Genomic DNA, 23,236 nt, shown 5'->3' with positions numbered 1-23,236 from the left:
ACTCATTTTCCCCATCTTCCTCTTGTATTTTTTAGTCTATACATTTCCTGTAAACATTTCCAGACATCATAGAAAAACACCATATGTTCCCTTTTACTTTGAGTTATAAACATACAGAAACATACTTCTCAAGCATGCAGATATACAGTAAGCACACCAAATGGTCTTTCAGCCCTTGGCGAGCTCATATAATGGCATATTCCAGGGGTCTAATCAGATTTCTCATTTTGATTAAATTGTAACTCAATATGAACAAGGCGCTTATGTGGAGTGAGTCTGTGCAACAGGTGACCTATGAGATGGTAGCTAGTGAAAAAAGAAAAAAGAAAAGCTGGATCCTCAAATGGCATGTGCAGCCATTTTGAGGGGTCACTCAGAGGTAACCCTGCGATGACATCTGGACGACAAATCCAGAAATTCCTTCAGTCTAGACCAGTTGAGGCATTGTTTTTCAAAGCCATCTTCTTTTTCGGGTTGTGGTATCATGAGCTGTTTGCAGATGAACACAAAAGTCTGGTCATGCTTTAAAGCCATCTCAAACAGGTATCATCAAAGTGTCTTTCAACAGGTGCTTTTATTAACAATAGATATTTTGCTTTGATCTTCCCTGTTGCACCTCTTGTACCTCTTGTTGTTTACCAATCAGTCATGCATTGGAGACGTTGTTGTGTCTGTGTGTTCGCCGAGCACCTGCGATGACACAGGCCTGTTTCTCTTGGCTTTCAACACGTGCCCCCTTCTTCGCAGTGACCTCCCTTCTTCTCAGTGTTTCACCCACAGCTGTTTGTTTTTGTCATCCAATTTGCAGATATTATGCACACAAGTAGACCTTTTGTTCTCCTCGTCAAAGCTGTCCTTTATGTGGCTGTGCTACAGTGTGGGTTGAGAACATTTCCCCGATTTCCTCATTTCTCTCTCTGTCTTTCACCCTCCCACACTGTAAAAACTGTTTTATCAGATAGCCTAATGTGGTGACATCTAAATTAAATGGTCTTATTCAAGTCACAAATTTTATTTATGATGGCTAAATCAGTCTCATTATATTAGGTTATATCAACAAAAGTGATTTTTAGGTAGATCTAGCACTTGGTTTTAACATATTTTCAGGCTTGAACACTCCATCTGTCCACCATTGGTCAGACAAATAGATTGCCCCACCTCAAAGTTACATCATTGGTTGAGATAATGTTGCTGTATCCAGCTGGTTGAGATTACGGACATCACATTTAAAGTAACAACTGTACAGTTTCACATTTTAAAGTTCATTGCAGTAAGCTTCAAAAAATATTATGGCATTCATTAATCTAGGTTCATTTTGATTTATAAATGTTGTTCATTTGTTGTACATTCATGTTCTTTGATCACCAGTGTTATTTTATTTTTATTTTTAAACAAAAATATTTTTATTCAGTTTATGTTTTAGTAATTTTGTGCTTTTGTCATTTCCATTAGTTTTTTTAAATATTTCTAAATAGTTTTAATTTACTTTAATTTCAGGTAATTGCCAATGCAGCATTTTAGTTTTTCATTTTCATTTTTTTATGTTTAAGTTTTTCATCTAATATTTATATATTTATTTCAGTTTTATTTTAATTACTGAAAATGTTTTTAATAGTATTAGTTTTAGTTAACAGTACCACACTGTTTGTAATACATTAATATTAATTTAATGTTAACTTAAAATATAAAAAATGTATTACTAGATTAATAATTAATAATTGCTATAAAAATTTTGTTCATTGTTAGTTCATAACACCTAAAGAGTTAACTATTATTAACCAATTGAACCTTACTGTAATTGATTTCATGGATTAGACCTCTGGGTTTAGTGAACACTAATGTGTGGATGATAACACATTAGATTAAAGTTGCAAAGTGCTCAAACTAGGCAAGATGGTAGGTGAGGATGCACAAGTAGTGACACTTTCTTTGGGGTGTCAGAATCACTAACAGATCCCATAGACAATTGTTTCATATTACCTTTCAAGAGACATGCTGGGTATTCTCTGTATTAGAAGGACAAGGTCAATGTAACCTTTCTTGTTAGGACAGCTGTAGTAAAACATAATAGACCTTTTAAATGCATGGTATCTAGAGGTAGTACATCTATGGCATGTTTGTTTTTTCAGCTGCTGGACACAAGAGGGGGGAAGGAGGACTTATGATTACACTGCGCCAACATACATTGAGCTCTATACGTCCATAGGGACAGAGGTGTTACTGTAAAGTGGCACTAAGAGGGATTTTATGAGCTGGTGAAAGATGTAAAGGGTCAATACATTTAATATGTGAGGGTTTTTTCTCTAACAAAGAGATTTTGGTGCCACTGTTTGTATAGAAATTATACACTTCATCTTTAGGTGATGATGCATTGTAGGAAACAGATTTTGACATATGACAAAGAGGCTGTGGAAATTTGTGGGCTTTCACGTCACGTCTTTGTGCCTACTATTTCCATCTCTGCGACTGATTCCCCTCTATTAACTCCACCATGTCTCATGTCGAGATCTTTTTAGTACACATGAGCTAATGTTGGGAAAACAGATGTATCTGTTTCACTAATTGACGTCTCATCGACTTGCTGTCTGGTGCAGTCTGCTTGTTTATTCACATGTGCGTATGGATCTGTCTGTACTTTCCTGTCTTATGATGGACTGGCTCACAGAGAACATAATCTGAGACTAGAGAAGGAGCTCATGTCAAAGAGTCTTTAATTACTTGCGAGAGAAAGCACTGAAATATGTTTTTTCTTGTATTTATTCCCTTTAGGGCTTCCGTAGAACACATTACTCGTCTTCTATGCCTTTCCAAATTCGGATTCACTATTCAGGCACATCCCTGATATCTACCCGATAAAACAGACAAAAGCCTAAAAAAACCCTGTTGGAATTAGGAGTGTTTGAAGCTTGGATTGATACAAATAAATTTTTCTAGTACTACAACAAAACTGATTTACTGGCAAGGATTCTCTTTTCAGAAAAAAAAAAAAATATATATATATATAGTGAGCTGTTTATTTATGATGCCATGAACCTTAAATTAAAATTGTTTGGAAAAGTATTTTTTCTTAAGTGTAAAACTTAAAATTTTTAGTTAGACTTACGAAACTGAATTAAATGAATTACATTTATCTTATTCTACTGGAAAACAAGACAAAATACTGATTTTTTTTTTCTAGTGTATTGGGTGTAGGTGCTCCTGACACACAATCACAGTCAGTGCTGCTTTTATAAAGGGCAGACCCTCCCTCATATGATCTATAATTCACAGAAGTCTTGCCTTCCCCGTGGTGACGAGTGAACCCCGATGCCACTGAAACTAAGAGGCTTATATCACCTGAAATACAGAGCCAATGTGTGTTTACTGCCATGTGTCATATGTCATCATTTATCATCCTGCAACAGCGTAGATACCCTGAGATCTACCACGTTCAAAGTCAAAGGGCTTAGACTGTTTTGGATGTCTACCCTGAGGCAAAGTTAATGGTGGGACAAAAAAAAAAAGCTCTGATAAAGACAATAATTGAGAGAAAGACACAGGGTAAAAAAGCAAGTGTAACCCAAGTACCCCAGGCTTGGTGTTGTGCCGTCTGTCAATGGCGGAGTGTGGTTTTACGAGGCTGTGGTCAGACAGCATAAAAAGCCCAGAAGCAGTAAAACTGCCACAGAAATCACACTCTGTGTTTTAATAATGCCACTTAGGCACAGTCTCTTGTGCAAGAATAACAGTGAATGTGTACATTCTTCCACACAAGACCCTCCACAGGGCAAAGGTTCGAGGGGACCCAATGCTTGAGGTTTCAAAGAGGGAGCACATCTCTGTTTCCAAGGTTTTCCTTGAATGTGGCGGCAGATGAAAGTGAAACTACTCTTTGAGAAATCTGCATCAGCACACTAGGCTGTCTCCAGGTTTTTATGCATCCATTTAACTGTACTTTTATACTGAACGCTTCGCTTTGCTTTGTCCTTCATCAGTTCACTTGTGTCCTTCAACATTTCTAGCCTCATTCAACACTTTTTAAGCTTGGTGAAGAAGCTTCTCAGTACTTAGTGAGAGGATATTTACAGTAATCTCTGAGATTTGGGACTTGTAATTAAAGTTCATTTCCAGATGTTGGAGTGAAGTCGTTCCTGTAGAAGACATCAGCCAATGTGAAGTGAATGTTTACAGTTTTAGATTTCTAATTTAATATTCCTCCTGTTGCATTAACAATAGCAGGATACAGGGGCTCCAGATGGGAGCAGAGTGAGCAGTTTTGACAAATAACACACAATTCTTATCTCATTACTTATTTAAAGAAAATATTAGAGCCACAAATCATGTCTTTCGTAGTGATAAGTAAATACACTGCCAATCAAAGATTTTCCAAAGACTTTAACATTGTTTCTTCAGTGAAGATTCACTTCAGCTTTGCTATCACAGGAATAAATTATATTTTATAATACACTGAAATAGAAAACAGCTATTTTAATTGTAATACTATTTCACAGATTTTACAGTATAATATTTCAATTTTACCTTATTCTTGATCAAATAAATACAGCCCTGGTGAGCATAAGAGACTTCTTTCAAAAACATCAAAAAAATCTTACCAACCTCAAACTTTTGAACAGGAGAGTATGACACATTACCTGTTATCAAACAAATTAAATGTCTTAAATGTCACTTAAAATGGTGACACCTAGGGAGTCATTTGAACACTTAACTGTTCATCATGAAAAGACAAGTAAATATCATTCCATGTTGCTGAAAATTTGCTAACGCTATGCAACAAGTGAAATGTCAAGTGCAAGGAGTCAGTAAATCAGTATTTCTAAATTTCTGTGGAAATAACACATTCGCTAGCATTTTGTCAAATTGCTAATGTTTTTGTAAAACAAAATGTCAAGCAGTGACAGCAGTGTGAACTGTTAAAACATTTTTTTGTATTTCTTTCTATATTATGCAAGTCGTTTAAACTAATTTTATTTGAGAAATTACATTGAATATTTGTATTTTTAAAAATCCATTTGTCTCTTGAGACGAGACAAGTAAACTGCTAAGAATGTAAATGGTTTAAATTAAAATGGTTAAAAACTGAAACTAAAAGTTGACCTTTACAGTACCTAAACCTTGTATTTTCCCTAAATTTTGAGATTAAGTTCATGTTGTTTGTCAACTACCATTTATGGGGAAATTTTGTCAGCAAAAAAATAAAATAAATAAAAATTCCTAACAGCACAATCCACCTGACTTAAAGCGTATTTTTAGAATTTTATTTTAGATCCATATTCCAGGCACATTTGAAACACACACACTGAGTGAACAAAAGGTGAAAGAACATGTGGCCTTTTTCCTGTGTTTGTGGAACATGTCACTCGTTTCCTATGTGATTTTTCTCCAAACTGTCACTCAGTCTGAATGAATGTAAAACTTTGTGTCAGAACATTGTTAGTCTAATTGAAGGGAATTTCCCCATGTACAGGATAACACACACTGCCATATTTCAGTCCCTGTTTGAACCAAAGTACCAAAGTTGCTTCTTTTTGATGGTACTGTAGGTGTTTGCAAAGGCATCTAAAGCAATAGCTCATAAATGAAAATTCTGTCTTTAATTACTAACCGTTATGTTGTTAAAAACTTGTACAACTCTGCTGAACAAAAAAAAAAAAAAAGAGAAATGTTGAATATTGCATTTGCTGCTTGTATGTTTCCATATACTGTTACAATGAATAGGACTAAAGCTTTCAAGCCTAAAAAAGGACCTAAAGGCACATACAATAGACACAACAGAAGTTATCGTATAGCTTCAGAAGACATGAAATATGGAGCATGAGTTGAATGGACCTCTTTTATGATACTTTATGGTGCTTTTTGTCATTTCGCAGCTTGACAGCCCAAGTCCCCATTCACTTTCTTTATATTGAAAGAGATATTCTTCAAAAACCCACCTTTTGTGTTCCACAAAAGAAAGTCATACAGGTTTGGAGTAACATAGTGCTGAGTAAATAATGACAGAACTTTAAGTTTTGGCTGAACTCTCCCTGTAGATGCAAGCATTGGTTTGTCTGTAGCTTGTGTAGAAATAACGGTGACAGGGTGTGTCTGTGTGTGTGTGAGCCCTCTTTCACTTTCAACAAACAGAAACATAATCTCAGCACCTATGAGTCACTGTACTTCGTCTCAAAGCATTGAGTCCTCTTGCATGTTTCCCCCCCCCCCCCCCCTTATAGGAGAATGTTTTTTTTTACTTTCATTGAAAGGGGTTTTTGGAGACGATCAAGCATTTTATTAAGATTACTCTGTTAGAAGTGGTGGGATACTTTACCAATGACTAAAACAGAGTCGATTGAGATGAATTAAGGCAAAGGAAAGCTCTCTTGATTTAAAAGTACATCATTTTTCATTAAGCTCCTTACTCTGTTTATTTGCGTGCTGCTAACTTTTCCATGGCTTTAATGGCCACTGCATGAAAAGAGTCTTTCATGTGGAGAGAAATGAAAAGGCAGCGGAAAACCAAACACACACTCGGCGCAGAGTGACTGCATGTGTGGAGCTGTGCTCGTGGAGGGAGTCTTACAGTGGACGGGACATCCATATGGGTCACAGAGGCAAGTGTGTTCATGCTGAATGATAAATGTTTGGGTTTTCTGTTTGATTTGGCCCAAATGACAAAATAATGAATTCGGGGTCGGAAAATAATCAAGCCTTGAGCAAGTGATGAAAGCCTTGTAGACATTATCACACAAGTGTTTTCTAGCTTGTGATCTCAGCAAATATCCACTTTGTTGTGTTCCATCTGTGTGTATTTGTTCTAGAAGTGATGTTCATCTTTGCTTCCTGCTGTCTGGAGTGCAGGCACTCTTATGTACAGTATTACAAGGGTCGATGATGAATGGTAAAAATATGTTGCAAATGTATTTTAAAACACAGGTTCTAAGTTCTTAGAAGTATATTATTTGTTCAATAGTTTTGAAACCTAAAGTTTATATTTAATGACTCTAAATGTCATGTAATGGACCCATCCTGTGAAACTGGAAAAAGGTATACAGTACATCTCAATCATTATATAAAAAAATTATTAATTTATAAATGCCATTATATTTGGGGTGTTCCACCACGATATTTTGCATTGTGAACTAACCTTGCTTTGTCTAATATCTGAATACATTGTCAATATATTGTCTGAAAATATTCTCATATTTTAAGACTTACTGACACACAGTCATGAGGGTAAATCATATCATGATATCATTTCCTGTTTTATGGTTTTTTCTGCATGTTAGTCACACCACATGACTTTGATAATCACATGAGATTTTTTTAAGATAGTTTTTCTAAGAAATGATTATAAAAGATTACACTAAACCTTTTAAGATTAAAGGGGTCATATGATGCAATTTAAATTTTCTTTTCTCTTTATAGTGTTACAAGCTCTTGGTGCATAAAGAAGATCTGTAAAGTTGCAAAGACTAAAGTCTCAAAGAGATATTCTTTATAAAAGTTAAGAGTCAACCACACCCTCCTAAAACAGCTCGTTCTAACACACCCCCACATGTCTACTTCAGTATGTGGGAAGATTTGCATAATGCCACCCAAATGTTCACGCAAAGAAAGAAGGTTTAACTTTTATTCTCACTGTTGCTGCAGATGCCATGTTGTGGAGTCACTGTGTGTTTCATTGTGAAAGTGAAGCTACTTTGTTTGACCTTCTAAAAGAGGACATGACTAAAAATCAGTGGTTAAGTTGTATTTCAACACTGTTCCAGAACAGTTCAACCCAAATCTTCAGATATGTGCAGTGCATTTTATGGAGGATGAGGACTGTTTCCTGAAACAGTAGCATACAATGCATCTGTGGCACAAAGGCTGTTTCTATAAAGTTGGGCAGTTCCAACTTTGCAAGAACAGTCTGGCACTTCTGACTCACAGCCTGTAAGTACGTTTTTTATATTTAAATAATTTGCCACTGATGATTCAAATGCGAGTTTTGAGCAGTGTAGAGTAGGCTTGTTATTTGTTGTTTCTCCGATCACAAATGCAGACATGGTGTTATGTTTACGCGGCACGGTACGTGTAAAAAGACAGTATAAGTCATTATAATCAATAATTATGTCCCCAAATGCCTTTGTTATGGGTTTTATTGGTTTTGTCTCATCTAGTGATGTCCAGATCGCGAATGAATCGTTCTATTTAACCGGATCTTCTTAGTGAACCGGTCAAACCAGTTCACAAAATCAACTGAATCATTTTAAACGGTTTGTGTCTTCAGTACGCACTAATACACAAATTACTTAAGTTATTCGGTTTATAAACATGCCTGACACTCCCTCTGACACAATATAAACCAATATCCAGAGTTATTCAGTTACTCCTAACTAGGGCTGGGAGATATATCGAATGATATGATCATGCGTATCTAGTCAGTAAAGCCGGTTCCCTGATTAGCGCTAAATCGCGATTCATCTTCGATAATGAACGCCATATTGCGTACCTTGTCAGTGAACTACGGCTCTGTCTATTAAATGGCGCTCCATTTGAAAGCAGGTGATGGCGATTTAGCGCTAATCAGGGAACACGCCTTAATTACTACATAAAAATCATAAAATATTAAAAAAAATGAAACTGCCCTACTCCTAACAGTACATTGACTGAACTTCTAAAAGAGAACCGATGACGGGATGTGCACGAGCAGAGTAGCTGGACTGAGTCTTGCCGTGCTGGCAGATGGTATCACAGTGTTAAGGGGTGTAACATTTCTGTCACACGCTTGAGGTATTAAACCAATCACAACACACTGGATAGCTGACCAATCAGAGCACACCTCACTTTTGCAGAATGATGAGCTTTGTAAAAAGCGGGGCATAGAGTAGAAACAATAGTGTACATTATATGGAAAATAATGTGGTTTTTTTAACCTTAAACCACATAAACACATTGCATTACACCAAATATACAAAATAATGTTCTTTTTAGCAACGTCATATGACCCCTTTAAGAATTAATATTATTATTAAAATCTAGTTAAAAACATGCTGTATTCAAGTCATTGTATGTATGTATTTTTGAATAAACTAATTGATAGGACAAAAAAAAAAAAATGACCCAAAAACAGTCAAAAACCTTCTTGACACCAAAATCCAGTCTTCAAATTGCTCCTTGGGTCCAACCAAGTGATGGAAAACCCTGTTTGGCTTTTTACAGAGTGATGTATTGTGAGAGGGTGTTCCCCCGGATAGCTCCTCACCTCACTTTCTTTTCTGCCCTGTTTTTGACAAGAGGAGTGGACTTGGGCACAGCGGGGCTGTTTGTTCCCTGTGTGGAAACGTTTTTATTGCCATCCCGAAACAATTGCCATTCCCAGAGGCAAATTGAGTGTGGAGGAGGGCTTTCGTCTCCCCTCTATCTTTTATGACTTTAAATTCCTCTCGTCTTTCAAAGGCGGCGGATCCGATGATCTTGGGTGGGCCCTTCAATGGCTCTTAATGACAGAGCGGAGACTGAGGCGGCAACGCACCCGCTTATCAGCCGAAAGTGAGAAGTCTTTGCTTTCCACCACATTAATTCTTCACAGCGGATTTGAGCGGGAAAACAGTTGACCCTTGCCACTTATTCTTCAGAGCGTGATGACTTTATTGGGTTTCTCACGGTCAAATTCCTGTAATTTTGCTTTTATTTGACACAGTTATTTTGTCCTAGGTTCTGATTCTTTTAAGGCCTTGAATTGCCACAGAGCAGTCAAGAGTGAAATAGTTCCCTCTTTCAGTAATGTAGACAAATATAGTTCTTATTTTGGTTAGGCGGGGTGCAGCATTACATTTCCTAACCATTTTAGGGAAGGATATTTCAAAGAATCAAGTTGTTGATAAAGTTGCATCCATGAGTAGTGATTTGAAAATGCTAATTATAATGATTGTTATTAACTTTATTCACCATATTAAAGTGTAACTAATTTAATACAGCAAGAGCTGAGAATGAGAGATGTCCCAGGCTAAGCAGCGGTGTGTGTGCGGGTTTGGCCGAACTGAGAAAGGGAAGTGGCACAGGAGGGAGGAGACTGTGCATCACTGCTCTACAGATCCTGATGTGATAATGGAGTAATAATAGCAGGCCTGCCAACACCCATCTCCTACCACATCACTCTTTCTGCCAGCTCTCTCTCGCTTTCTGTCTACATGTCCCTTGCTCACTCCATCATTTCCCTTTTCCTGTTTCTCTCTCCATCTACAGCCACATCAGTCTGACGTCACATCAGTCAGAAATGCTAAAAATCTAAAAAAAATCTTTTAATTCTTAAAAGTAAAAGTTACTTTACCATATAGTAAAAATTCTGCTAGATTTGATGGAACTTTTTTCCCCTGCAAAATAATGTAGAAAATGTGCTTTATATTTGTATAGTTTTTGTATTTATAATTTATATAATTACCAATCATGTTTAACAATATATAAAAACCTTATATATTATATACAGTTATGTTTATATTTTATATTCAACAAAAAACTAATTTATTTTTACTATATTTACTAAACAAATAAAATTTATATGTAAAAGTATTTTAGATATATATTTTGATTGTTTAGTGAAATTTCAGTTGTTCATGTTTATTGCTTTATTTTAGTATCATATTTATATTAAGGCCAATTTTGCTTAACCTTAATTAATTCTATGGTCTTTTGCTTGTGTTATTATGGTAGTTATCATTCCTTTTTTAAGATATGAAAGGTATATTAATAGTTCAAGTAGAGTGGTATATTAATATTACATCAGTAATGAGATGAATCATTATAAAGTGTAAAATATGCAGACACCAATGACAGAAATATTATCACTGTATTTTACAGTGAATTTCTGTCAACCACAGCTGCAAACTTTTTTTCCCATAAATTTTGATGGGTTTTTGACTTGAGATAAAAGCAGCAGGACAGAATTTCCTTCTCTGTCTTCGTTCTTACACGCACCAGCAAATAATATAAGCATGCTGTCAGGTCAGTGATATTCTTGATTATTTCGCTGTGACTCATGTTGTGACTTTATAAATGTTTGTCGGGATGCGTTATGAGGATGACTCATAATTTCTGTCGTTAATTTCAAAGGGCAGCACATTTTTTTGATAATCTGAACATGAGACTTTTCATTTCTACCTGTCTGGAACTGTTGTGACTTGTTTCTTTGTACGGTTTCTTACATCTTGAATGTTACATTCTAGTGACTGAAGAATGGGTTAAAACGAGAGTAAGCAGACTAAGAATTAAAAAAGAAACATAATCCCCTGTAAATATAGCCATTTCATGCAATAATTGGTTTAGGCCTGATTTCCATACTGCAAGATGAGACTTTAAAGCATCTTTCCAGCGCTCAAATCCCAAAGCATTCCTTCCCTCCATTAGCTGTCTATACTCTAGAAACCATTATGCAGACTTTGCTTTTTCGAGAAGAGAGAGAAATATGATTTTAATCTTATTCTGACGATTATCAGAGGAGCTCTTTTAAGAGAGGGAGGTTTAATATGCACAATATGTTATTTTCTCTCACTCTTGTTCTACCTCGCTGGAATGCTCTTCCCACTCCAAGCTCTTGCTTGAGCTTCTCTTTTCCTGTATTGATGTCACAATACACAGTATTGATGTCTTATTCGAACTTCTGAAAATGCCATCATGGTTGTTATTTTTGATTGTATTTTGAAGCCTGTAAATAATTTTGTGGTGTGGCTTTTTTGAGCCTTAGGCTGCATGTCAGATTGTGTCTTATTTAAATTATGAGCTGTAAAAAAAAAAAAAAAAAAACCACACTGGAAATCAAGCATGCTAAATTAATTTAAGCAAATAAATGAAAGTGAAAGTGACATGACATACAGCCAAGTATGGTGACCCATACTTAGAATTCGTGCTCTGAATTTAACCCATCCAAAGTGCACACACACAGCAGTGAACACGCACGCGCGCGCGCACACGCACACACACACACACACACACACACACACACACGGAGCAGTGGGCAGCCATTTATGCAGTTGGGGGTTCGGTGCCTTGCTCAATTGCACAACAATACATATATATCAATACAAATAAACAAAACAACAACCTTAGGGTTAGGAGTCAAACTCTCTAACCATTAGGCCATGACTTCCCCAAAGTATTATTGTTTTAAAAATTTGGGTGTCAAGTTGAACCAAAAAAATTATGATTTTTTTTTATTCAACTTGACACTTTATTATTTACTGATTTGCAGTTAAAAATTGTAAATTTTAGAAAACAAATATAAAAGAATATGTACTGTTTAAACTACTGTTCAAAATTGTTAAGATTTTTTTTTATGTTTTTAAAAGAGGGTTCTCCTATGTGTACCAAGGCTGCATTTATTTAAAAAGACAGTAAAAACAGAAATATTGTAAAATATTATTACAATTTAATTTACAAATATATATATTTTTTAAATGTAATTTATTCCTGTGATGACAAAGCTGAATTTTCAGCAGCCATTACTCCAGTCTTCACTGACACATTATCCTTCAGAAATCATTTTGGTGCTCAAGAAAAATATCTTATTGTTCTCAATTTTGAAAACAGTTGTTTTGCTTTTTTCTGGAAACCCTTATCTCGGGTATAACATTTATCTCGGGTTTCATTGATAAATAGAAAGTTCAAAACAACAATTATTTGAAGTAGAAAACTTTTGTAACATTATAAATGTCTTCACTCTGCTCATATAACATATATACAATTTTGTATATGTTAGCTGTATGAAATTATTTATAAACCTTTTGTTATTATGTTTCAGTTGAGTCCAGAGCAGCTGGTTATTCTGAGTTTCTTCTAGAGGAGCCAAAGCTGAGTCTGTCCACGCTGAGACTCCTTAAGACCACTAATAACCTACAGGCCCAGGATGCTGAGGTAACTAACCCTCCTACATATATTTCCACCACACACCGCCGCATTGAACTGTTTACTTCACCTCCAGACCTGCTCCCAGCATCACTACTGCTTAGCCATATGTATATTTATCTCTACTGAGACTTTCTACTAGTTTATGGTCTCATCAATTACATTGAATTCTTGCTTGAGACAGTCAGGAAACTAAAAACGTCTATTTTACAGCTTCAGCGCATTCACATTATTGCCTATTAGTGTCGTAAGTAGTTCATTGTTGTTGAAGGCTGATCCCTTTCATTGTAATAGTTTGTTGTATCCCAGTTTAATATGTAGAGATGTGTAACCATTTTTAGAAGTTTGGGCACGGAGTGTTCAGGAGAACAATTTGAAAAAAAGAATGATTATTTTTCATTGTATTGCACACAAAGTGTTCTTAATACCTTCATTTCTTTTGCTCTTTCCTCTCCACACCTTTTCAAATATTGACTAGAGGCAGGTTGAACTCATTTGTCATGTCTCTACCAACACCTCTTATGTTCACAGCTAAAGAAACCACACCAATCCATCAGTCTTATCATTTTATGGCGCTCTCATTCTAGAGTTTGTATACTGTAACACTAATACCACTGACATTTATCCTTTTACCCTACTGAATAAGTTGCATGCATTTATTTGTAAGTAATCTCATCATTCTGTATAGATAGAGAGGTTTCGAAAATATCATGTCTACTTGAATTCCCTGAAACGGCCTCTTGCTTGGGCATATCAGACGAGCACAAGTGAAGCTACAGTATCTGATTTCTATCAGATTATGTGGAGAGTTCTCTTCTTAAGACTTACAGGGGTTTCAGGCCGAGCACTGCACTCTTTGAGAAGTGCACGCAAGCCAAACGCTAACCTCTGTGGTATTTGCCTCCTGATTCAATTACTGTCCCGGCAGCCAATTAGGCCGCTTTGTGATTCTTAGTCAATTCAGAGGAGGCCAGCTTCTGTTTGGGAGCAAAATTTGGCAGGCCAGCAGTGACCTACCACAACGTTCTTTTGAAATGAAGCACTATTTGGCAGCGTGAAAGATGTAAGATAGTAGGAAATGGTGACCACAGTAAGTCCCAGACTACCACAGTCAGTTTCAAACTAAGGCCCAATGGGAGGTTTTCATCAAGACCTTCCAGGAAAAACAAAAAGCCCTCTAAAAATAAATCAGGTTATTACTACCACATGCCCCTCCCTCCGTCCCAACCGCTCTCTGGCTTCTTTTCTCTGCTGCGGCTCCCAGGCTCCGACAGTCATCTTTTCTTTCAGACAGATTTAATTCTCTTCCCTGCTAGCCATTTTTTTTTTTACCACCGTAGCCATTTAGCATTTGTTTTTCCTTTTGTGAATTGCTGCTGACACATAATTTTCATGTTTTAAAATAGACCTGAATCCTTATTAGCTGTGCATAATTATTAGCGCTGCATGAAGATCGCTTTAAGGTCACAATAAAGTTGAGAGGTGTGGTCGGCGCCACTCAGTCTGTGTGGGTCATCACTGGGCGTTGTTCTCACATAAGAAATGAATCACTGGATATTTCATAATAAGTGGTGCTTGCAAAGGCAAGCATTGCCATTAATATTGCTTACACTAAGGGTTAGGGATTTAAACAAACCCCTAACCCTGAGTATTTAATACAACTAGTCATGGCTCGTCTACAGACATGAATTATGTCTCTAAGTGTGTGGCTTGTTGAAGAGAAGTGTGCTATTTACTTCTGTGAAGCGATCAGACTTATAATTTTCACCTGGCATACAGTAAAATGGGTGGAAACATCCTGTAGACTTGCATTGATGGAGTGTTCTGAACCATACCTAGAGATTAAAATATCACTTAGAACTAGGAATGGGATTTTTGACTGAACTGAACCTATAAAGGCTGGAATACACTACACAACTTTTTCTCCGATTTTTGCTCCAATTTACAGGCTGGAGAAGTTGACGCTAGTTGCCGAACGTCAGAGCCACTCTTCAGATTTGAGTTGACAGATTTCATCAAAAATCACATAGTGTATGATGGTCACACACTCTGATTTTCAAACTTAAGAATCAAAAAACTAACAAGACATAAAACATCAAACAATGTTTGATATTTGTCACACGTCAAGCTGCACATTTCTGCATGAGTTTGTTGTGATCGGAACAAGTCTGGTAATGTATAATCATCAGTCGTTCAGTGTATGATCGTCAGTTTTTCCATTGTAACTGTTTACAAAGTCTGTAAGTGTCTGATTCCCAGTATTCGTGTAGTGTTATTCCAGCCTACACTACAACAGTCGTGATGTCACGCTCTGCAGCATCTTTTAAGTGTCTCTTTTTAAACACTTAAAATTCAACTTTTCATTAATAATACATCTAAAATGTTTAAACATACAATCTACTTCACTTTCCTGCAGCGCTGCAGTTTTAAATTTATGTTCTTTTAATTCAGCTGAAGTCATGCTGTGACGTATCCATCTGCTGTTGGTCACACGGTTTCATGTGATGCAAATTCGCAGGTTAGAGTTTGGAACGCAGCGAAATGCAAAACTTTTCACACAAGCTTGCATTTCTGGTCTTACACATTCGCATACACATCAATGTAAGTCAATGAAACAAAAAGAGCTGTGTGACCGCCCCTTCAAGCAACCATGTTAGCAACCAGCCAGAACAACCTAGCAACCGCATAGCAGAATTCTAAAAACACTCAGGACACCTAAGCAACGGCATGCCACCTACAGCATCTTATTGTGGTAGTTTTGCACAGTCAAGCACCACTTGTTTTTTTTTAAATTGCCTTATTTAAAATAAATCAGCTGAAACTATCACTTTCACTATCAGAGAATATTTTTATTATGACACTATGGTGAAGAATACAATCAGGTAAAATTTAGGACATGGGTTTTAGGACATACGCCTTCAGTACAGCATCCATTCCATTACGCAATATAGTACTTCAGAAGCCTGCATATTTTTAAAGTGTTTTAACAGTATTTTGGATGGATTCCGCTCAGATTAAGCATGCCAATCAGGAGAGAATAGCACCTCTCACTACTTGGTGCGTCATGTGTGCCGTGTATTTCATGCGAGCACAAGCAAGAGCATGATGGCTAAGCGTTGTGGTATGCTGTTTCATGTGAGGACTCGTGTGCGTGTATATTGCGTGTGTAAGTGCGAATACCATCTGTCGGTCAGGCACACAGAATACATTGTATCACAGCTACTCTCAAAGTCGGTCAGTCGGTCACAAAGTTCACACACACAGACAACCAAGCCACGAAGAAAGTGACTGATAAAAGGCATATCAGAAGTCTAGATGTGTTCCTAAAAAATCACATGAATCATAACAAGGGCTGCTTGATGAGAGGTCAGATCGCACCCGTTTCAACTGAAAATAATTTTTGGAATCGGAATCTAAACAATATGAAACACTGACAACATAAGAATTTGTTTATAAAACCTGTGCGCAAACATTTTTACACGAAAAATTATGATTCATCAGTAGGTTTGCACTTAATTTTTTTTTCTAAATTTAGGATAAAGTTTCTACCTGAATGTATTATTATTATTAATTGAATAACTAAGTAACTCTTAAAGTAAATAACCCTAAAGTAAGTATTTTTTTTTTCAGAGTAGCAAAAAATTACAAGGTATAGCTTTATCTGGTTCTACATAAAAAGTTAATGAAAAATGTCTATAATTAAATATGTACACTACTATTCAATATTTTGGGGTTGTTAAGGTTTTATAGTAGTTTTTTTTTTTTTTTTTAAGGAGGACTCTTATGCTCACCAAGACTGCATTTATTTAATAAAATTATAGTAAAACATTAATTGTGAAATATTATTATATTTTTAAATAACTGCTTTCTATTTTAATATATTTTAAAATGTAATATGTTCTTGTGATGGCAAAGCTGAATTTTCAGCATCATTACTCCAGTCTTCAGTGTCACATGATCCTTCAGAAATCAACAGTTGAAATTTTTTTTCAGGAATCTTTGAATAAATAGAAAGTTCAAAGTAACTTATTTTTACAGTATAAAGAAACCTTGTGTAATGTAAAAGTCTTTGCTGTAACATAATTTGTCATTTTTTTAAGTTAACAGCAATTTTATATATATATAAAGTAAAACTGAAAGTGGTTTTGAAAATAGCACACCTGGTTTTTATATAAAGATTTTGCTCTTCTTGCCTACTCAGAGCTCATCTTTAGAGAGTGCAAGGATGTGTTTGCATCTGTACAGATGAAGAAAGCCCTTATATGTTGATTTGGGCATGTATTATGCTAAGTACCACGGGGACGTCCTGTCTTGTTTAGAATAATCCTTTTCTCTAAACATTAGATTGAGAATTATGTGTGTGAGAAAAAATATGCACCTGGACATTTTGCGTGGGAACTATTGCTGTACACAATTATTAATAAATGAGACATAATAACTGTAACCACTACATTAAAACTATCAGAAAGCACAATCAGCATTAACCAAATAACAGTAATTAAACTCGCAGTTCAAACAGGGACTTCTGGAATGATCTCATCCCAGGGCGGCATGACCCACGCAAGCACTACAACAGTTAAGGGCTGCACTCTTGACATGTTATGAAATATTGCATCACTGGTGATAAATGATCTGAGGTTTTTATTTGGTTTGGACAGAGCCTCTGTAGTCCCGCCATCTGCTGTATCAGGAAGTCCATGTAGGGCTGGCATATCTTTATATCAATCTCAATGTGCACATAATGTCACCATGTGTCCAACATGGCTTAAGCAACTTGTTTTAAAAGGCACGTATTGGGATATTAGCTTGTGCATGATATAAGCTTGTGCATGTATAGTTACGGGTTTTCTTAATTGAAATTACGTGCATGTGTGTCGGTGTGCCCTCCTCTGTGTCCCGTATAGACCCGGCAGCTGCAGATGGGATCAGAGTTGAGCTGCATTCCTGGGGAGACCCCTGAGGCAGGACAGCTGCAGTGTGCCTGTCTGCGTCTCTCTCTCTCCCACTCTCCACAGATGCAGTAATTACACGGGACATTCCACAATTTATTACTGCAAGCATACGTGTACATGCACACAGAAACACTCCCACAGATGCAGAGTGTAATCACTGATGCTCATGGCATGCTACTTCAGTGCTGTGAGCACACAGGGGTCAGCCAATAGTGATCAGGCATGATCTTGCTTTCAAAAATGAACGTTTTATGTTCTGTTGAAATCCTTTTCAGAATATCCAAGCTGCTTCTTTCCATACAATCTCTGTCTGGTAGTACATACATACACAGCATGGAAAAATCAGTTAATTAACAAAATCTGAATGATGTATTGCATCTGCTGAAATTCTAAAAAGTGAAACCAGTGGACACTTTGCTATCAAGTTCTAAGAAGCCAAGAGATTTGAAAAGTTAATGAACAAATTGTAATTAAATATATACACCATGGGTGTTGGAACCATTGTATGTAGGTGGGAAAAGACCCACCCATTTTTTAAGACCAATGATATTGGACCCACCCACTTTTACTCTAATTTAGTGCATATGTCTTTTCACCTTTCAGATGCCTTCAGTCAAATCTATTCCACTTGAGAATGCCCTAATAAAGTAAACTTCATTCTGCATTTTAGCTACAGCCTTGACTTCCATGCTGCTGCCTCGTCAAATCCATTCCTCTATGCACATTCAGAGTCCATATAAATTAAACTATTCTGTGTGTCTGACTATGTGCTCTGACTATGTGCTCGCATATTGACACTAAACAAGCTTATATTAAAATGAATGTTCATCATTTGTTTGCCTGTTGCTTTCAATGGCATCATGTAATCTTTGTGCAGCATAGAATTACAGTTACTATTACACTTTGTTATAGCGCTTACAGTTATCTGATGTTTTGTCTTGACTAGCTGGTTAGATAGCACACAGTACATAATTTTTTTTGCTCAAAACAACTGGACTTTTGTTGCTGTGTTAATTGTTGGGAAACAAACTCAGGTGTGTGGTAATTGTTTTAGGCTTTAAAAGCAATTGTTTAATTAAAAATGAACCAGAATACAGGAAATGGCATCTAGTCCAGTAAAACTTTCTGGAGGAGCACCCGCTCACATTTTTTCTTCTTCCAACGCCCATGATATACACTAATGATCGAAAGTAATGTTTGACACATTTTTTTCCAGTTTTTCGAAAAACCTGTCTCATGCTATCCAAGACTGGATTTATTTGATCAAAAATACAGAAAAACAATAATATTGTTACAATTTAATAAAGCTGAATTTTCAGCAGCCACTACTTTTCAAATTGTCTTCAAATTGTCACATGATCCTTTAGAAATCAATCTAATATGCAGATTTGGTGCTCAAGAAACATTTCTTACTATTAAAAATGTTGAAAAAAAAGTTGTGCTACTTAATATTTTTGTAGAAACCGTGATACATTCATTATATATATCAAATGGAATGATAGTGTATAAATAAAAACATAATATATCAAAAAATAAATAATATATAAAAAATAAAATAATAATATAACAAATTATATAAAATAAACTTAAAATATATATATATGTATTATATTTTTATGATGCATTGTTGTAAATAAACTTAAATGTATTACTTAAAAACATCAGTATCTCATACTGTTCATATGGCGGGTTTTAAGTTTTGTGCAAGAAACAGAGTGAAATGCTAGTAATTGGATGAACTACCCCTTTAAGCCTTGGGATCATCATTAATGCAATTTTTCTCCACCTACAGTCTCTCTTAAATCCTTTCTCTTTCTGACAGTTTTAATGAGTGAGCTACCTGATGTTATGTGCATTGTAACAAACGTTCTAATCACGGGAAGAAGGAGGCGGGAACCGGCAAACATTTAAATAAAAATGTAATAATAAAATAAACACAAAATAGCGCGACAGCCCCTCGCGGCAGACTGCCACGCACAAACAAGAACAAAACACAAAATAAAATCCAGGCCTGGTCCTCCTTTTATCCTTCCGGAGCTCCTCCGTGGGACTCGAGGTGATGCTCATTATCACTCCACCGGCCTCGCTCCGTTCCCACGGCTCTCATCCCCGCCCCACTCGTCACATGCATATTAAGTTTTTTGGATGCTTCAAGTGTCCTCAGGTTAGGTTAATGTAGGTCAGGCTGTCTGACAGAACTAAATGTCTTCCTGTTGTGGGAGTGTGGATCAGCATTATCATTAACTCTACTATTACCATTCCCCAGGCGAGATCCTTTCTCCCATACACACAGGTTGCTTGCTGTTTGTGTCTAGACAGACGCGCACCAGGCCTGCTCTTCTGTGTGTGAATCTGAAGGATTTGCCACCATACCGCTAATTACTGTTGTGTGTTTTCTCTTGTACTGTATGTGGCTGTTGTCACTGTGGCTTTTGTGGGCTCCAGGCAGTTCTGTGACCCTAGCGGGAAAGGGTTTTGTTCTTATTCTGTGTGTGTGTGTTGTTTTTTTTTTCTTTCACTAAAACAAGTGTGTTCCCAAGTTCACAAAGCTGCATAAGGGTGAAAAAAATTCAACACTTAATGCAACTTTCACTAAAAGTTACATTTTCTATTCATTGCAACTGTATATGTCCCTGATAGCGATGAATTCTGAAAAATAGACTGCATAAGGGTGAAAAAGATTGACAGCTTAGTTGTTTTTCCACATTTGATGCAAAGAGCACAGGCCACTTGCATTATCATAAATAATCAAGCCAGTCAATTGGTGAAAATAAAAAGTACCTGTCATAAAACATATTGTTCCTCATTAATTCACAACATGTTGCCACAAAGATTCATGATCTATGAATATGTCCCCACGTAGATTTCATATAGAGGTATAATGGTGAAAGTTAGTAGATATGTGACAGTCCCTGGGACTTTTTTCAATAGAGCATTTGTACAGTATCTTTGTTTTATGCTAGATTAAAAGTAAATTAAATAATGTATTATGTCAAGTTTTATTTACTTGCTAAATCAGCTTTTTTTTTAGCATTTAGCACTTGGCAAGTGTTAATCTTTTTATCTGCACTGAGATGTGAAGTAAAACTGACTGAACAGTGAAGACAGAAATCATGTGTGGGCACACTTTTGCATGAAAAGCAGTTGATTAAAATAATATATGACAACATCTGACACGTGAAAGAGAAAGAACAAAACCAGAAACACAAGCGTGATCAGCAGAAATGATAAAGTTTGCGGGCAGGTGAGGACGGAAGGGAGTTAATGGTGTCAGCGGGAGAGATCGAGAAAACTTCATACCTCGTGAGCGCAGTGACATTTGAACATGTTTCATAAATAGATGGTGATTTGTGACCGGAAGGCTCTTTGCAGTGCCGCTGCTTCCTGTTGTTTTCCTGAGTCACTTCACACCTCGTCTTAAAGCAAACATTCTCACACACTTGTACACAGACTCACACAATCTTACTTTATTAATCATTAAACTGCCTGCCACATTCAGCCCCCCTGAGCTCCCACCCATTCAGCTTTAATAAAAACCCTGCCGCGTGTGGGGGAGCCAAAGAGAGGTGTAAAGAGATGAAATGGGAACGAGAGATTTCAATTCAACTCACTAATATGCTTATGATGATGCAGAACTATCATGTCCAACCCCTGAATCCAGTGATTCACTTTAGCATAATCAAAAGCATTTGTGACAATGTTAATTACCACTCATTTCAACTTCTCCATTTTCTAAAAAAAATAAATAAATAAAAAATAGCAATGGAAGTAAATGGAGACCATATTTAAACATTAAAATATTTTTTTTTTCATTTTTTTTTTTTCAAAGAAAACAAGGAAGAAGTTGAAATTATTTTATAGTAATTAAAACAATGCCATGTTTACTGCTGATTGAGCCTGTACTGAACCTGGAATATTCCTTTAAATAGAGTTGTCACTCCTAAACCGTTTTGGTGTTCCAGTGAAACTAAAGTGTAATGAGATCTCCCATGTGTGTATGAGGTCAGGTTTTGGGCCATTTCAGCGCTGCTGTTGTTAGGTCACCATGGAAAAAAAGAGTTGAATGGCAGCAGAGAACAAGAACAGGAATGGGAACGAGGGAGAGACAGAGCCAGTCTGTGATCTCTCTGCTCTGCTGCACTAACACAGCCTCCATTTGTACATGAGAGAGCGAGAACATAGAACATAAACACAGCACACGTGCTTGCCTCAACACAAAACACACTGATAACAAAACCACAGAGTCATGCGCTTTCCCAGATTTCCCCATATGTGTGTGAACTCTGCAGGTGGTGACGTCCAGTGAGCTCAGTGTTATTATTTAGCTTTTGAGCTGCTTTCATCTTGTTTAATCACTTTCTATCTGTCTCTTTCTTATTAGGTGAAACATCGCTGGAGTGAACTTGTGGTCAAGTATAAACACACAGCGGCATACCGAGACGTTGAGCTCTTTCTGATCCATGACCAGGTACATGAGTTGTCCTCCAGTGCTCTGTTCCCAAACCTAATGAGCGGACTTTAAAGGCAGCCTTTTAAGGCATGTTCATGACACATTTCAGAAGTTATTTTAATTTCTGTCTTTTGATATATAATTTTTTGCCAAAGACATCGTCACATGCATCCTTGATAGAGAAGTCAATCCTAGAATACAGTGTGCTTGTTGAAAAATAAATAAAATACTATATGTCATCAATAAAACTATTTTATCTATACCTATATCATCAATAAAACAATAAAATATATGTAAAATAAATATTGCATTCAGCAAGGATGCATTAAATTGATCTATAGTGACAGTAAAGATATTTATAGTTTTACATAAGTTTAATATTTCAAATAAATGCTGTTCTTGTGAACTTTCTATTCATCAAAAAAATCCTTATGTTAGTATGATGAGCTGATGGTCCAGGAAGATGCCGACAGCAAGCATTAGCACGCCGTTGCCTCTCCATCATTAAAGATGACATGGACCAATCAGCACGCAGCGTTGTGGAGGAAATGATCCTCTGAACTCAGTCAAATCAGGTAAGAGTGTCATATCCATTCTGACCTTTATATACAGTTCAAAGTCAAAATGATTTACAATTTAAAGCAGCTCATTCTCGAAAAATCCTACAAAATCTCCACTTAAATCAACAAAAGAAAATCAAACACAAAACAACTCAACAACCATAAACCCAAAAAAAAGATGGACGACGTGTCTCCACTTCCTTCCACTATAGAAAAGTAAAGCCAAAGCATCCCAGTATGGCCGCTGCCATCTTGAATAAATGACATCATTTGAAGCCAGAGTCTGCGCAGTAGAGATTCGTTTGAAGCCAGAGTCTGCGCAGTAGAGATTCGTTTGAAGCCAGTGTCTGCGCAGTAGAGATTCGTTTGAAGCCAGAGTCTAACTCCAGTAGAGATTCGTTTGAGAGCCAGAG

The 23,236-nt window shown here is 36.5% G+C and overlaps 1 pseudogene; it reads left to right on the top strand.

Moving 5' to 3' along the window:
- Positions 1–23,236, top strand: part of LOC109099151 — a 68,471-nt pseudogene that overhangs the window by 38,246 nt on the left and 6,989 nt on the right.

This window comes from Cyprinus carpio, chromosome A8, assembly GCF_018340385.1.
Source record: "Cyprinus carpio isolate SPL01 chromosome A8, ASM1834038v1, whole genome shotgun sequence".
Classification (NCBI taxonomy): Eukaryota; Metazoa; Chordata; class Actinopteri; order Cypriniformes; family Cyprinidae; genus Cyprinus; species Cyprinus carpio.
The sequence above is the reverse complement of the archived record's forward strand: the minus strand, read 5'-3'. Positions and strand labels throughout refer to the sequence as shown.